Raw genomic sequence first — 17,418 nt, 5'->3', positions numbered from 1 at the left:
CTCTCCCACTCCCCCTGCTTGTGTTCCTGCTCTCGCTGTGTCTCTCTCTGACAAAAAAATAAATAAAATCTTAAAAAAAAAAAAAATACCCAGGGCGCCTGGGTGGCTCAGTTGGTTAAGCGACTGCCTTCGGCTCAGGTCATGATCCTGGAGTCCCGGGATCGAGTCCCGCATCGGGCTCCCTGCTCAGCGGGGAGTCTGCTTCTCCCTCTGGCCCTCCCCTCTCTCATGCTCTCTCTCTCTCTCAAATAAATAAATAAAATCTTAAAAAAAAAAAAAAATACCCAAAAATGTCAAGAAAGAAATGTGCCACAATAGTGGGTAACTATTGGTCAGGAATATACTTTAGAGTATACATGTATGTCCACTTTCTGTACTTTTCAAGATTTTGGCAATGAGCATATATTTGATAGAGGGCACTTTAATTCTAAAAACAATAATAAAAATCTCAAAATGTTTTTTTAAAAAATGTACTAAAGGGTGTCCATTTGATTTGGCAGTTAGTAACCATTTTGATCCACCAGTGTCAATGGATTGGTAGAGGTAGAATCTTGCCTATCGAACTGAGTAGTGTGGGAAGATTGTTGTTGTTTTAGGATGGGAATGATTTAGGCACATTTATTGACTGAGTGAAAGGAACAAGTAAAAGTTGAAGCTCAGTACAGAATGAGGAGTGGATGAAAATGAGTTCAGGTGGATGTGGTCAATTAAACATTTCAGCAAACATTTATTAAGCACTTACTCTGCGCCAACCACTATGCAAGGGGAGGTGCTGGGGTTAGTCTAGTGTGAAGCGAGCTAAGTAGGAAATTGGTCTCAAGCAGGAAGATGTATACTGCATCCTGCTGGAGACTCAAGGTGAAGATATAACAATGGGTAAACTCACAGCTCTTTGTGACTGGGAGTCGGTGATTGATGGGAATCCTTGTCTGACGGCTTCATTGTTCTTTGTGGAGATGTAAAGTTGCTAGTTGAGAGGGAGGTGGGAGTTAGGGGGTTTTTTTGAGTGGCCATAGTTTAGAAGAGATGATGAGAGTGCCAAATCCTAACCACTAGACCGCCAGGGAAGCTTAGAAGAGATGATGAAAGGGAGGGGAACGGAAGAGAGGTGACAATAATACTAAGTAAAAGGTTTAGGGAACAGTGTCAAGGGCCTAACAGGTTGGAAACCATGAATGTATAATCCTTGGAATGTGTAAGCTACTGGAATGGTTACCAGTCTATATATTTCTGCTACTTTCTCTAGCAACACCCAACTGCCTGGGTACAAAAGCAGAGAAGATACATTACCATTTAGCTCCTGGATCATGATTTGTAGACACAGGGAGTGGACTCAAAAGGGAATAAGGGAATGAAAGGTGCTGGGGAGAGAGTTCAAGAAATCCATGATTCAGACCAGGTAAGAAGGTAGGCTAAGGAAGGTATGATCAACTCTGGTCAAGAGGAGTCTTGATAAGGTCAAAGAGCTGATGATTTAGAAGTCAAAGAAGTGATTAAGCTGGAAGCTCGGGACCTGGTAGTCAGAATGACGTTAAGAGTTGAAGATGGTAGAGTTGGAACTCTTCCATGTAACAATGTGGGTCATAGGAATGGGTGTCTGAAGTGGAGTAAAAGTAAAGGTCATTAGAGTGTTAAAGAACAAGGGAGTTCCCACATCCAGCTGCAAAGGTAGGTGGCTCATGTATTTGTGGTTTTGTTGTTATCTCTTGTTAAACCCAACTGCATTTTTTAAATAAAAGATTAAACCATTTAGCTTAGAAAACAACAACAACAAAGAATTATGGGCATAGAATGTTTGGATCAGCAAATCAGGTTGTTGGAATGAATCCAGAATTATTCAGGATTGGGGAAAAGATGAAGCCTAGTACCATCCTGGCATAGAAGTGACCAAGACTAGCAAAGAACATAAAAGAGAGTTTAGCCTGATGGAATGAACTCCAAAGCAGGAGGAATGGCATGTAAATATCTTGGAAGAATAATGACCTGAAAATGACCCTAGGGAGCTAGAAGTATCTCAGTTTCCCCACTTTCTGATATTGGAAGGTGGGGGGGACATCTAGGGCTGCAAACAAAGCAGTGTCTTAGGGAAAACCCAGATGTAATTTGAATGAGTGGGTTGAGGGAAATTCTCTCAAGAATTTCTGTGTGAGGCATCAGAGAAATGCGTAGACCAGGGGTGAAGGCATAAGTGAGTGGAAGAGTTCTGCATTTCAGGCAGAATCCAAAGATTATAGAAAGATGGGAACCACTTGTGCAATGAATTAGCCTTAAGGTTCCCAACTTTGGTTTACAAGCTGTTTGGTATCCGTTTGACTGAAGACCCCAGAGGATTATGAAGCCCAGTCTCCTCAGGCCTGCCTGAGTGATAGGTACTGAGTGGTAGGTTAAGGATTGCACCTCTGAGAAGGCATCCTAGGGAAGAAAAGAGAATGGAGCAGTTTTCAACTGATTACAAAGAGGAACAATCAGGCTAGACTAAAGCAAACAACTGGAAGGGGGTCCTTCACTCATTTCACAAGTACGTCTTGAACTACCAGGACTTTGTCTTATTTACTGGTATATCCCCACCATCAAGAATGGCACATAATATGTGTTCAATAAATATTTGTTGAAGGATGGAATTGTTCATTGTGAGTCTGTCACTATTCAGAAAAGATTACAAAGAGTCTGGCGTCTTGGTGGCAGTCTCTGAACCGCAGCTGGAGTGGGTAAGCAGAGAGATGAAACCTCTCACGGGAGAACAGCATTGGAAGGTTACTCCCTAGACAAAGCTGGGCCTCTCTTTTGGAAAACTTTTAGATGAGCCACATGACTCAGAACAAGTAAGAGCCAAGGGACTCCTGGGTGGCTCAGTCAGTTGGGCGGCTGCCTTCGGCTTGGGTCATGATCCCAGGGTCCTGGGATCAAGCCCCGCATCGGGCTCCCTGCTCCCGCGGGAAGCCTGCTTCTCCCTCTCCCACTCCCCCTGCTTGTGTTCCCTCTCTCTCTGTGTCTCTCTCTCTCAAATAAATCAATAAAATATTTAAAAAAAAAAAAAAAGTAAGAGCCAAATACTCCATCAACCCAGGATAGCTTCTCTTCAAGACATTGAAAGGTCTCCTTATGACAGGAAGAGAGCACTCAATACTGATAACCACACTGTGGTAAAGTGGCCCCTTCAGGTAAAAAAAAAAGTTTTGATATAAATGGACATTTGGTGATAGAGGCACTTAGTATATTTAGATGGACTTTTTTTTGAGCCTTGTTTTGACATATTTATCATAGGTAGATACTAGAGATTAATACAAAATATGAACTCTTGGTTATTAAATCTTTCTTATAATATTTAGTTGAAAAGCTCGAACTAAATAGAATTGACACGGTACATGAACTTTTCTCAGAGTATTCAGATTAACTGCTAGGACTGGATATCCATGAACAAGCACCATTCTTGATCTTGTGCCAGCTACCTGCCTTACAGCCTCAAACCCAACTGGTAACATCAAACGGATACTTATGCTAGAATATTTATATTTTCAACTAGAAAGAAAACTCTCATGCACTAGCAGACCTGTTGGCAGGGGGCGGGGGGGGGGGGGCAGTTGGCAGAAGCAACTTACTGTTGTTAAAGTTACCCCATGAGGAGACCACCTACTCAGATACACAAAGGGAAGTCCTGGCATCATTCAGGGATCAGGAGTCCTGGCTCAGCATTAAAGGGCCATGTCTGAAACGCCTTTTATGATTAGGAAAGTCTGAGTCACCCTCAGACTTCCCTTCTCGAATTTCTGAGTCATTTCCTTTTCCAATGACCTAAACTGGTACAACTACATATGGGAAATATTCAGAAGGACAAGTTTTGGAACTAACGGGACATTAGAGGTCATTGTGTTCAGTGTGCTCATTTCACAAATGGTAAAACTGAGGCCAAGAGATGGTGCTACCTTCTGCCTAGTTGCACAACCTCTATCAGGCGGCTTTTCCTACACCCAAGGCTCTCTTCTCTAGAAGCTCATTTCAGGGGCGCCCGGGTGGCTCAGTCGGTTAAGTGCCTGCCTTTGGCTCAGGTCATGATCCCAGGGTCCTGGGATCCAGCCCTTCATCGGGCTCCCTACTCTGCGGGAGGCCTGCTTCTTCTCCCTCTGCCACTCCCCCGCTCCCCTTGCTTATGCTCGCTTGCGTGCTCTCTGTCAAATAAATAAAATCTTAAAAAAAAAAATAGAAGCTGATTTCACAGCAAATTTGAGACTCTGGTTTTCATTTACTTTTATTAGAAGTAAACAAACTAAATACTTGGGTTGGAAGTCTGAGAGGAACTCAAGGCCCAGGCGAACAAGCTGGCATCGATGGTATCCCTGTCAAGTAACATATGATGGTGTCCTGCAGTGGACCAAGGAGAAGGCTCTTCTAACTCAGGGTTTCTCTACCTTGAGACTATGGACATTTTGGACCAGACACACCTTTGTTGTGGGGGCTGTCCTGTGCATTTTAGGATGTTAACACTAGCTCTGTCCTCTACCCACTAGATGCTCAGTCAGAAGAACAAAAAAGTCCCCAAACATTGCCAAATGTCCCCTGGGGTCCCCTGGTTGAGAACCCCTGTGCTGACTTAAGGGGCTCTTGTAACTTAGTCCTGGTCCCATTTAATCCTCTCAGCAGTGCCTATCCTTACTCCTATACCCTGTGCCTGGCTTCTCTCTCTTACCTTTCCCTCTGGGGTTACCATGCCTTCAACAGATGGGATCCTTCAACTTCTACCCTCAGTGTCCCCGAAAGTGGCACCTGGGGTGAAATGGGAAGCAAAAGTTTCTACCCTCCCCTTCTTGCACCAAGGGGATCCCCCTGACTGCATGAGAATTTACATACTTGGTTAAAATAAGACAAAATGTATGCAGGGCTTAGTTCTTAACTGTGACTGTGAATCAAGGAGAGATCAGGGCCTTAAGCCCTTTCCTTGGGGTTGGGCTGGGAGAGGTAGATGACGGCATACCAAAGGAATCTGCCTTTTTTGCACAATTTTCTCTTGACTCAGCTATCGACTTCCCCTCCCCAGCCACACTCATCCTCACCAGTGCCCATATTTAGACACATGCAAGCCTGTGTTGTTGTAGAAAGACAGAAACCAGATGGTTGCTATAGAGATTTGTTTATACACACCCCTAAAGCATGGCCCAGGCTGAGTGGTAGGGGTGAATGGCAGTTCTTGCTGGGACATGCATTTTTCTTAATTTGCTGTTACCCTACCTCTTCTGTTCTCCACAGATTTCCATGCTATTCATTCCTGCTTCCATAATACCACTTCCTACTGACAAGTACTGTTCTTAAATATCTCCTTTGCCTCAGGAAGTCACAGTTTAAGAACAGAAGAACTGGGGGGCGCCTGAGTGGCTCAGTCGGTTAAGCCTCCAACTCTTGATTTTGGCTCAGGTTGTGATGTCAGGGTTGTGAGATCAAGCCCTGCGTTGGGCTCCGTGCTGAGCATGGAGCCTGCTTAAGATTCTGTATCCCTCTCCCTCTCCCTTTGCTCCCCCCCCCACAAAAAACCAGAGTACTTAACCTTTCTGAGCATCAGTCCCTTCATCTGTAATAAGAAGATAATTATAATACAAAACTTATATGGCTTTGTTAGAATTAATTAGATATATGTAAAGAAACTTGTATCATGGCTGGCAAAGTAGATGCTCAGTAAATGGAATTTGTTCTTATGCTAAAATAAAATCCTGCTCTGGGGCACCTGGGAACCAACCCCTAGTGCCTTTGGGAATCTTGGCTTGTGCTTCCTCCCTGATAGTAGGAAAAAGCTATTGTGGGAGTAACCCTTGTCCTGTGGAGTGATAGCAGAGCAGAATTGGGGGGCGAGGGGTTGCTTTGTCTTTGTACTCAGAAAGCTGTTTTGGAGGAAAAATCTGGGCGTATGATCTCTTCCTTTCTGCAGTTTAAAATGAAAGCCACAGGGAAGAGAAGACACAAGACATTAACTTATACTTGCCTGGCTAAAATGGAAGAATAAAAAGGAGACAAAATACTGTCTGGACCTTTGGCTCTGGCTACCCTCCTTCAGCAGACCCCTATTCAAGAAGAGGCTGGGTCTGTCAATGTAACAAGCTGAGACTTGTTCCTACTGTAGATTCTGTGCATGATGTCTGTTGAATTTTGGGCGGGGGGCGGGGGACACCTAATACCAGATAGAGGGCAGGCAGTTCCACCCCCGGAAATAAGTAAGATTTCTCTTCCTGCAGGAGGTCTCAGCTCCTTCCAACACACTGAGGAAACAGAAAGAAGAAAACATTTTGCACTTGCATTTTCACCACTGTTCTATCTCACAGAATAGATATTACTATCCTATTTTTACAGGTAAAACTGATTTGATTGAGGGGCACCTGGGTGTCTCAGTTGGTTAAGCATCGACTCTTGATTTTGGCTCAGGTCATGATCTCAGGACTGTGAGATCAAGCCCTGCCCCACATCAGGCTCACACTGGTTGTGGAGCCTGCTTAAGATTCTCTCTCTCCCCTTCTCCCTCTGGCCCTCCCACCCCCACCCCTCTCTCTTAAGAAAAAAAAAATTTTTTTTGATTGAAAAAGGCCTGGAAAGATAAATACTAAACTGAGAATTGTGGTTACCTCGGGGAGGCCATTGGGGAGGGGGTTAAGGAGTGCGTTTGAAGGTGGTGATCAAAGGAAATTTAGTCTCATCTGCCATGTTTTGTTTTTTCCAAGGAGAATATGTATTGTGTAATTAAAAATTAAATTTTGAATTAAAAGACTATTATATATTTGACAAAACTGTAATGAAGCTCAAAAAAGGTAATTTATCTAAGGTCACTTGGTAATTGACAGACTTCAAAATCCATGGCTGTTCTACCAAATCACAATGCCCTCTGTTCAACCCTCATGGAGAACTAGGTTTAGATCAGGGAGGGAGTCCTCAACTTTCCATCTCATGGGCAGTGGAATTGTTGTATAGCCCTAGGCCCTGGGTTGGCTTTTCCTTTTTTTTTATTGCTAAAGGGGAACATGCCCAGACCATGTCAGAACAACTTGCTGACTACCCTATGAATTGGCCTGTGAAGTATGACTGAATCACATAGACCTCAGGTAGGAAACAGGGAAGGCTGTAAAGCAGAATTGATAAAGCAGATTATGTTTTATATTTAATAAGATTTTATTTTTATGTAATCTCCACCCCAGTGGGGGGCTCAAACTCACAACCCCGAGATCAACAAGAGTCACACATTCCACTAACTGAACCAGTCAGGGGTCCCTATATTTAATAAAATTTTATTATTTATTGACAAGGCACTTAGAGTACCTGTCTTTTCTTTTCTTTTTTTTTTCTTTTTTAAAGACTTATTTATTTGAGAGAGCAAGATTGAGAGAAAAACAGGGCACACACAAGCTGGGGGGAGAGGCGGAGGGAGAGGGAGAAGCAGACTCCCACTGAGCAGAGTCCCACGTGAGGGTCGATCCCAGGACCCTGAGATCATGACCTGAGCCAAAGGCACTCCTTTTCTTTTTTTTTTTGTAAAGTAAGCTCCACACCCAATGTGGGGCTTGAACTCAGGCCCCTAAGAACAAGAGTCACATGCTCAGGGCGCCTGGGTGGCTTAATCAGTTAAGCATCCAACTCTTGATTTTGGCTCAGGTCACAATCTCAGGGTTGTGGGATCCAGCCCAGCGTCAGGCTCCTCACTCAGCAGGGAGTCTGCTGGAGTCTCTCTCTCCCTCTGCCCCCCCGCCCCAAATAAATAAATAAATCATACAAAAAAAAAAAAAGTGTCACATGCTCTACAGACTGAGCCAGCCAGGTGCCCTTTAGTAAGATTTTGAATTGGGGAGTGCCTGGGTGGCTTAGTTGGTTAGGCAACCGACTCATGGTTTCGGCTCAGGTCATGATCTCATGGGTCATGAGATCGAACCCCACACCGGGTTCCACTCTCACCCCACACCGGGTTCCACTCTCAGTGGGGAGTCTTCTTGAAGTTCTCTCCCTCTGCCCCTCCCCCCACTCATGTTCACACGCGCTTCTCACTCTTAAATCTTTTTTTTTTTTTTTTTTTAAGATTTTATTTAGGGACGCCTGGGTGGCGGTTGGTTAATCATTTGCCTTCAGCTCAGGTCGTGATCCTGGGGTCCTAGGATGGAGCTCCCAGTCCAGCTCTCTGTTCTGTGGGGAGTCTGCTTCTCCCTTTCCCTTTACCTGCCATTCCCCCTGCTCATGCTCTCTCTCTGTGTCAAATAAATAAATAAAACCTTAAAACAAAAGATTTTATTTATTTGAGAGAGACAAAGTGCAAGCACGAGCAGGGGGGTGGATCTGCAGAGGGAGAGGGAGAAGCAGACTCTGCGCTGAGCAGGGAGCTCGATGCGGGGCTTGATCCCAGGACCCTGGGATTATGACCCGAGCCAAAGGCAGATGCTTGACCGACTGAGCCACCCAGGCGCTCCTCTCAAATCAATCTTAAAAAAAGAAAGATTTTAAATTGGATGTTTCAGCTGGAGTACCGAGATATAACAGATATGAAATTCTATTCATATAAAAAGTAGATACGCAGGGTTTTCAAAAGAGATTTCTTTGGAGACAGCTACTACCCTGTTGTGAGCTGCACCAAATCCCAAGGAGAAGCAGTCAGGAGCACTTCTCTCTTCTCCTCAAGCCTAGAAGGAGAGGCCTTGAGGGAACCACTGAAGCATTTGATACTTGTCTCTGGGTAGAGGATGGTCATTAGACTGTGTGTGACTCATGGCAGAGAAAATTCAAGGCAAAGGTTGGCTAGCAACAAAGCCCGAGATAACCAAGTAAACAGCTACATCTTGGTAGTAACTGCACTCCCTTCTGACAAAAGGTCAAATATGCATTAATCCTGGAAGCCAAGTATGGAGCCAGTTTAAATCCTACTCAAGAGAACTTTGTGGAAGCATAGTGGGATTCTTCACAAAGGGTTCTGCATAGAATGGACCTCTGGAAAACAAAAAGATGAGAGGGGATGTGGTGGCCGTAGAAAAACAATGCGTCATCTCTGTGTCAGGAAAGCTGACATTGCCATTGGAAAGGCCCAGCAGGGAAGCCTCTGGTGGATCCCTACAAATGCCCATGAGACCATCAGCCTTCGCCATCAGCCAGGCCTAGGAAGCGTTTCACCGTCTCCCTTCCACTCCACTCCTAGAGCTCACAGTGTCAGCACCCAGGAAGTAAAGAAGGACCTGCAGCAGAAGGGGAGGAGAAGCCAACCACCCTTCTTCCATAAAGGCAGGCCTAGCTGTGGGGGGGGAGAAATCCTCACATATGATGAAGACTCATGTGTTTCTTAATATATTTCTGAATCAAGAGTGTCTTTTGCTTAAAGTGATTGCAAGACTGTGACCTAAAGGTAATGAAAGGATAGGAGGGATGCTGGAATTTTCATCCATGTCAGAGGAAAATCTCTCCCACTGAAATAAATTTTGCAGAGGCAGGGGGAGACAAATTTTACTTTTTATTACATCCCTTCAGTTGGTACTTGTTAAGCATTCCAATTATAATCATCTTTGTATTCTTTGAGGCATTTAATTGGCACTCATGGAATTGAGACTATTCTTTCCAGTTCATAGTATGCCAAAGTACCTTTGAAAAGTTAACATCCTCTGGGGCACCTGGCTGTTCAGTCAGTAGAGCATGAGACTCTTGATCTTGGGGTTGTGAATTCGAGCTCCACATTTCGTGTAGAGATTACTTAAAAATATAATCTTAAAGGGGTGCCTGGGTGGCTCAGTCAGTCAAGCATCTGACTCTTGACCTCAGCTCAGGTCAAGAGGGTTCTCAGGGTTCTGAGTTCAAGCCCCACACTGGGCTTGGAGCCTCTTTAACAAGACAAAATAAAATAACAACAACAAAAAAGTCTTAGAGGGCGCCTGGGTGGCTCAGTTGGTTAAGCGACTGCCTTCGGCTCAGGTCATGATCCTGGAGTCCCAGGACTGAGTCCTGCATCAGGCTTCCTGCTCAGCGGGGAGTCTGCTTCCCCCTCTGACCCTCCTCCCTCTCATGCTCTCTGTCTCTCATTCTCCCCCTCTCAAATAAATAAATAAAATCTTAAAAAAAAAAAAATCTTAGAAAAAAAGGAAAAGTTAATATCCTCTCTATAATAAGACAACTCAAAAGAAAGGAGTTTTAGGGACTTGGGGTTTGGCAAATATGGCTGAGGCCAAGGGAATTTAAAATAGATTCTTTTTTAAAAAAATTTTTTATTATGTTAATCGCCTAAAATAAATTCTTAAAGTTAGTTGAAACCTTGAATATCATCTAGTTCCAACTAATTCCTCCTGAATTGATCTCTTCCTCAGCATCCCTGACAAGTGATCATTCAGGCTTTTCTTGAATAACTACAGTGTCTTGAAATTTACTACTATCTTCATCCTCATTAAAACTATTTAAGTATAGCGGTGCCTGGTTGGCTGAGTTGGTTGCATGTATGACTCTTGGTTTTGGCTCAGGTCATAATCTTATGGGTTGTGGGATCAAGCCCCATGTGGGGCTCCTCGCTCAGCGGGGACTCTGCTTGAAGATTCTTTCCCTCTGCCCCTCCCCCAACTCATGTGCGTGTGCACTCTCGCTCTGTCTCTCTCTCAAATAAATAAATCTTTAAAACTATTCAAGTATCCCTGGTGGTGGGTATTGAGGAGGGCACATTCTGCATGGAGCACTGGGTGTTGTGCACAAACAATGAATCATGGAACACTTCATCTAAAACTAATGATGTAATGTATGGGGATTAACATAAGAATAAAAAAAAAAACTATTCAAGTATCAAATGCTCTACATCTCTGTATATCTCATGTCACTAGTCTAAACATTCTCCCTTCCTTCATTTATTTTTCCTTGATGTGTGATGTGCACTCCTGGCATGACCCTGGCTGCTTTCTGGAAGAGCTCAAATATGTCAATGTGCCTAAGTTTGGTCCAGATGTGGCCTGACTGAGCAAGAACTAAACCATCACTTGCTTGGTTGTGGGCTTGGACTGTAAGAGAGCCTTAGGCATCCTTAGATTCACTGCCTACCCTATCACACTGTTGGCTCATTTTTTTAAAGATTTTTATTTATTTGAGAGAGAGAGACAACGAGAGACAAAGCACAAGCAGAGGGAGGGGCAGAGGGACAAGCAGACTCCCCTCTGAGCAGGGAGACTGACGTCGAGCTCGATCCTAGGACCCTGAGACCACCACCCGAGGCAAAGGCAGACACCTAACCAACTGAGCCACCCAGGTGCTCCACACTGTTGACTCATTAAAACTGATACTACAGGGGCATCTTGGTGGCTCAGTCGGTTAAGCGTCTGCCTTTGGCTCAGGTCATGATCCCAGGGTACTGGATTTGAGCCCCGCATCAGGCTCCCTGCTCGGTGAGCCTGCTTCTCCCTCCCTCTGCCTGCCTCTCCCCCTGCTTGTGCATGCTCTGTCAAATAAAGTCCTTTAAAAAAAATAAAATATAACTGTTACTACAGAAAACCTACAGGTGTAATTATTGGGTGAGGTGGGGTTGTTTTAATTTGTTTTGACTTCATGAATAACATGAATGCATTTACTTTGTAAAACATGTAAATAGGGCGCCTGGGTGGCTCAGTTGGTTAAGCGACTGCCTTCGGCTCAGGTCATGATCCTGGAGTCCCTGGATCGAGTCCCACATCGGGCTCCCTGCTCAGCAGGGAGTCTGCTTCTCCCTCTGACCCTCCCCCCTCTCATGTGCTTGCTCGCTCTTATTCTCTGTCTCTCAAATAAATAAATCTTAAAAAAAAAAGGTAAATAATAGGGATCAAAATCTTTATTCAAAAAAATGACAGACAAATCCAAAGTTTTCTTTGACCATTATCCCAAATCCTGGTCTTTTCCTTCCAGAGATACATACTGTTTCATTTTGGTTATGTATCCTTCCAGACTTTTTCCTACATATTTACATGGGTATATATTTACATGTGGAAATATGTAAAACTATTTGTACTGTTCTACATCTTTTTTCACTTTAACACATTACAGAGAACTCTTCACACCAGTAGGTGTAAAGCTATCTCCCTTTTATAACTGCCATCTAGTATCCTACAGTATGGATGTATCAGTCTAAACATCCTGTTGTTGCACCCACAGTGTTTCCATTTTTTTGGTTATTACAATGTTTCAGTGAAAATTCTTTATGACTCTTAGTGCTATACAGGAGTATCTCTGTGGGGTAAAAAGAAAATTTTAAGTAGGCTCCAACACAGGCCTCACAACCGCAAGATTGAGACCTGAGCTGAGATTAAGAGTCAGATGCTTAACCAACTGAGACTCTCTGGGGCAAATATTAAAAGAGTCAATTGCTACGTTACAAGATATGTACTTTTAAAATTTTAATATATATTTTAAAATTGCCCTAAAATGATTTATATTCCCACCAACCTTGTGTGAATACCTTGGATACTTCCCCATACTTTTGCTAACACTTGGCATTAGCAGTCTTAAATTTTTGCCAGTAAGAAAGATGAATAGAAGTTATCTCATATAGGGGCGCCTGGGTGGCTCAGTCATTAGGCGTCTGCCTTCAGCTCAGGTCATGATGCCGGGGTCCTGGGATCGAGACCCTCGTCAGGCTCCTGACTCAGTGGGGAGCCTGCTTCTCCCTCTCCCTCTGCCTCTCCCCCTGCTCATGCTCTCTCTCGCTCTCTGTGTGTGTCTCAAGTGAAAAAACAAAATCTTTTAAAAAAAGTTACCTCATATAATAACACACACATACATGTATATGTATGTATATATATATATATATAGGTATAAGTGTATATATATGTATATGCCATTTGTATGTCCTCTATTTTAATTGCCTATTTTGCCCTTCTTTCTTTCTTTCTTTTTTTTCCTTAAGATTTTTTCTGAGGGGCACCTGGGTGGCTCAGTTGGTTAAGTGACTGCCTTCGGCTCAGGTCATGATCCCAGCGTCCTGGGATCAAGCCCTGCATCAGGTTCCCTGCTCAGTGGGGAGTCTGCTTCTCCCTTTCCCTCTGCCTTTGCCTCTGCCCCTGCTCCTGCTCTCTCTTGCTCTCTTGTGCATGCTCTCTCTCTCAAATACATAAATAAAATGGTAAAAAAAAAAAAAAAAGATTTTATTTTGGAGAGAGAGACAGTGTGAGTGTCCGGGGGGAGTGGAGGGGAGCAGAGGGAGAAGGAGAGTCTTTTGCAGACTCTGCATTGAAGCACAGAGCCCAACATGGGGCTTGATCCCATGACCCTGAGATCACCGTCTGAGCTGAAACCAAGAGCCGGAGGTTTAACCCATTGGGCCACACAGGCGCCCTCTACTCTGCCCTTATTTCTATTCAGTTTCCTAAGTAATTTTCAAAACATATTATGCCATATCTCCTATATCACACACACACACACACACACATAACCTTTGTGCTATACTTTACATTTAATCCATTTAAACTAAATCTTGTTAGATTTGGTCTAGCCTACCAAGATTTCTTTGCATTCTGATTCTGTTCTCCAACAATATATTCATTACCCCTCCCATATTCTTGCTATCTATAAGTGTGATCATCTGTCATCAGTGTTCTTTTTTCTAAAATGAATTAATTTTTAAAGTAATCTCTACAGCCAACATGGGACTCGAACTCATGACCTCAAGATCAAGAGTCGATGCTCTACCAACTGTAGACCACCATAGCCAGGTGCAACTGTCATCAGTGTTCTTGAAATAAACCATTTGTACAAACGTTGAACAAGACAGCTCCCAGGTCAGACCCTGGTGGAATGTTCTAGAGACCTCTAATTTGGTATTAATCTATTATTAGTTAATGGGATTCTGGATAGTGCACACATTGCCTTTTCACCTTATAGCAATCAGGAGCTTGGTTCAGTTGGAACCTGCAGTTGCACGTCCCATTGTCAGACTTTAAAGAAGAGAAGTCAGTCTGAGTTCCATGTCCCAGGCCAAAAGGATAAACATTGAAATTGAGTAGTAAACCAAGTTTACTACCCCTTTCCTAGGCTTCAGTTATCTGGGTCAGCTTATGTAAGGATCTTCTTCTTCCATTTCAGAATCTACAGATTTTCTAAACACTTAGAAAATGGAGGCGCCTAGGTGGATCAGTCGGTTAAGCATCTGCCTTCGGCTCAGGTCATGATCCCAGGGTCCTAGGATCGAGTCCTGCATTGGGCTCCCTGCTCAGCAGGGAGTCTGCTTCTCCCTCTCCCTCTGCTTGTGCTCTTTGTCTCATATGAATAAAATCTTTTTTTTTTTTAAAGATTTTATTTATTTGAGAGAGAGGATGAGAGGAGAGAGAGAGCACATGAGAGGGGGGAGGGTCAGAGGGAGAAGCAGACTCCCTGCCGAGCAGGGAGCCCGATGCGGGACTCGATCCCAGGACTCCAGGATCATGAACTGAGCCGAAGGCAGTCGCTTAACCAACTGAGCCACCCAGGTGCCCTCATATGAATAAAATCTTAAAAAAAAAAAAGAAAAAAGAAAAAAGAAAATGTCATTCAGGGATGCCTGGGTAGCTCAGTCGGTTAACTGTCTGCCTTTGGCTCAGGTTATGATCTCTGGGTCCTGGGATCAAGCCCCATATCAGGCTCCCTGCTCAGCAGGGAGTCTGCTTCTCCCTCCCTCTCTCTCTCAAATAAATAAATAAAATCTTTTAAAAAATGTCAGGGGCTCCTGGGTGGCTCATTCTGTTGAGAGGCTGCCTTTGGCTCAGGTCATGATCGCAGGGTCCTGGGATCGAGCACTACATCGGGCTTCCTGCTCAGCGGGAGTCTGCTTCTCCCTCCTACACTCCCTCTGTTCTCTCTGTCTCTCTCAAATAAATAAATAAAAATCTTATTTAAAAAAATGTCATTCATTCTTCAATGTTGTATCTCTTGAGTTTGGACCAACTACAGTTCCAGCCTATCAGATCCTTTGTGGCTTCAGTTTTTACCCTGTCCACCTGAGGCTCCACGGACAATGATCTACCTCAAGACACTTTTGCCACACCCTCAATTACCTTTGTCTTTTGTTCTTTGGTCCCAACTACCTCACCACTCCCCAGTTCTAAGGAATCTAATCTTTATGTTTGTTTATTAAGAAATATTTTTCAACTGCCTACTGATGTGCCAAGAGTTGTTCTAGGTATTGGGGATAGAGGTGTGTTTTCTCTACTTCTGGTTATAGGCTGCTGCTTTATGGGATAGCATTTATGGGAGTCAGAACTAGTACTCATGTGTGATTTGCAGCCTTAACTTGGCAGTCTGTATGGAAAGCTAGATTCCTTGTGAATTTCCCAGAGCTGTCCTCCTCAAGTACCTCACTCTAGTCCTAGCCTCTGGCTTTTGTAGACGACCTTGCATTCCACCTAAAAAGGAATGGGCACCCCATCTTGCTTAGTTAAATAAGAGGATCTCCTTATAGAGGCTTTAACTTTGCCCTCCCATCTGTCTCTTCTGGAATACTGTGCCCTATCAATTGCCCCTTCTCTCTTCCTTTTTTTTTAAAGATTTATTTATTGGGGCACCTGGGTGGCTCCGTTGGTTTAAGCGTCTGCCTTTGGCCCGGTTCGTGATCCCGGTCCTACCCACATCAGGCTCCCTACTCAGCGGGGTGTCTGCTTCTCCCTCTCCCTATGCCCCTCCCCCTCCCTGTGCTCTGTCTCTGTCTCTCTCTCATTCTCAAATAAATAAAATCTTAAAAAAAAAAGATTTATTTATTTGAGAGAGAGTGTGCGAGGGGAGGGAGGGGCAGAGGACGAGGGAGAGAATCTCAAGCAGACTCCCCACTGAGCACAGAGCCCCACTCCGGGCCCAGCACAGGGCTCAATTTTATGACCCTGAGATCATGACCAATTTTATGACCCAAAATCAAGAGTCAGACGCTTAACTGACTAAGCCACCCAGGTGCCCCCTTTCTCTCTTCTTCGCAATTTCTTTCATGCCAGAAGATCATTCTCCCTAACCTACAAATGTTTGAATCCCTCATTCTAAAAAAACTCATTCTTTTCTTCAACCCAACCACCCTCTGCTTTCTCATCACTCTAAAATTTCTCGGTAAAGAAATTTTCAACTACTATTTACTCTTTAATGCAGTGAAATTCAGCTTTTGCCCTCATTAATTTATAAAATCTATTCTCAAAATGACCTAATTGCTAAGTACAATGGCCTATTTTCAGTCCTTACCTGAATTTTTTCCCCTCTTGCCTTTCAGGGAACTCCTTTCTTTCCACTTTCATACAGTCAATAAATATTTATCGATCACTTTCTGTGTGCCAGAAAACAGCAGTGGCAAGATGGACCTACCCTCTGTTCTCATGGAACTTTGTAGTGGGGGAGGCAGGAGGGTGTCGGGGCACCAACATTCAACAAAGAATCAGACTTCCATTCTAGCAATATGACAGACCAGATACCCTGACAACTATTCCACAACAAAACACCTCAAAACACCAGCTCAAATATAAAAAGCAAAAGCATGAATCCAAAAACATAAGGCTGCTACTCATGTAGCAGACATGAATCCAAAAACATAAGCCCCACATTGGCTGTTCTAGAGACATCTGCTAACCCCCAGAGACAGAGCTTTCCATCTTAATGGTTTCTCAAAAGGGATAGCAGACAAAGCCTAGGGCTTGTGCAAAAAGAACACCTGGATTGGAATGCCCCTGAATAAGGCTAGGACTTCTGCAGACTCCACTCTCAGTGAAAGGGCAAACTAGAAAATATCCACCCTGGGAAGAGGGATGGAAAAGAAAAATCCTTATCTCAGTCTTGGCCCAGAGTGACGGGAAAAAGATCTCCACTTAGAATTCACAAGTTAGTCCTCTCACGGGTTTATAGCCTAAATTCACATTACCTGAATAAACAGAAAAACTTAAGCTCAGATTTTATTTTGAAGTAATTTACAAGTTGGTAGTATCCCCAGGCACTTGAAAGAAACAAACACAGGGACACCTGGATGGCTCAGTCAGTTAAGCGTCCAACTCTTGATCTCAGCTCAGGTCTTGATCTCAGGGTCATGAGTTCAAGCCCCACATTGGGCTCCACGCTGGCCATGGAGCCTACTTAAAAAAAAAGAAAAGAAAAGAAACAAATACAAATCCTCTCTGAAGAAAGGTACCTTCAATCCAGACCTCAAAAGTTCCCTAAAATTTCTTCAAATATGAGTTCACAAATAAAAATCCCAAAACACAAGCCAACAGGAAATAAGGCACCATGAATGAGAATGAGTAGAAATTATAAATAGCAGAACTAAGCCCACAGAGACTTTGCATATTGGAATCATAATACAGCATATAAATAAGTATGTTTAATAAATTTAAAGGAAATATAAGTATGACTGAAGGATAAAAGACTATAAAAATGGCAAGACAGATTTTAAAAGGTACAATTAAGATCTAGAAATTTAACATATAATAAATAATTTAGAATTATTATTAAAACACATAATTAAAATTGTTATAAATGCTGTGA

The sequence above is a fragment of the Mirounga angustirostris genome, unplaced genomic scaffold (genome assembly GCF_029215605.1).
Source record: "Mirounga angustirostris isolate CCGP_5_RB_7025 unplaced genomic scaffold, mMirAng1.0.hap1 SCAF_4, whole genome shotgun sequence".
Taxonomy (NCBI): domain Eukaryota; kingdom Metazoa; phylum Chordata; class Mammalia; order Carnivora; family Phocidae; genus Mirounga; species Mirounga angustirostris.
Note: the sequence above shows the minus strand (reverse complement) of the source record.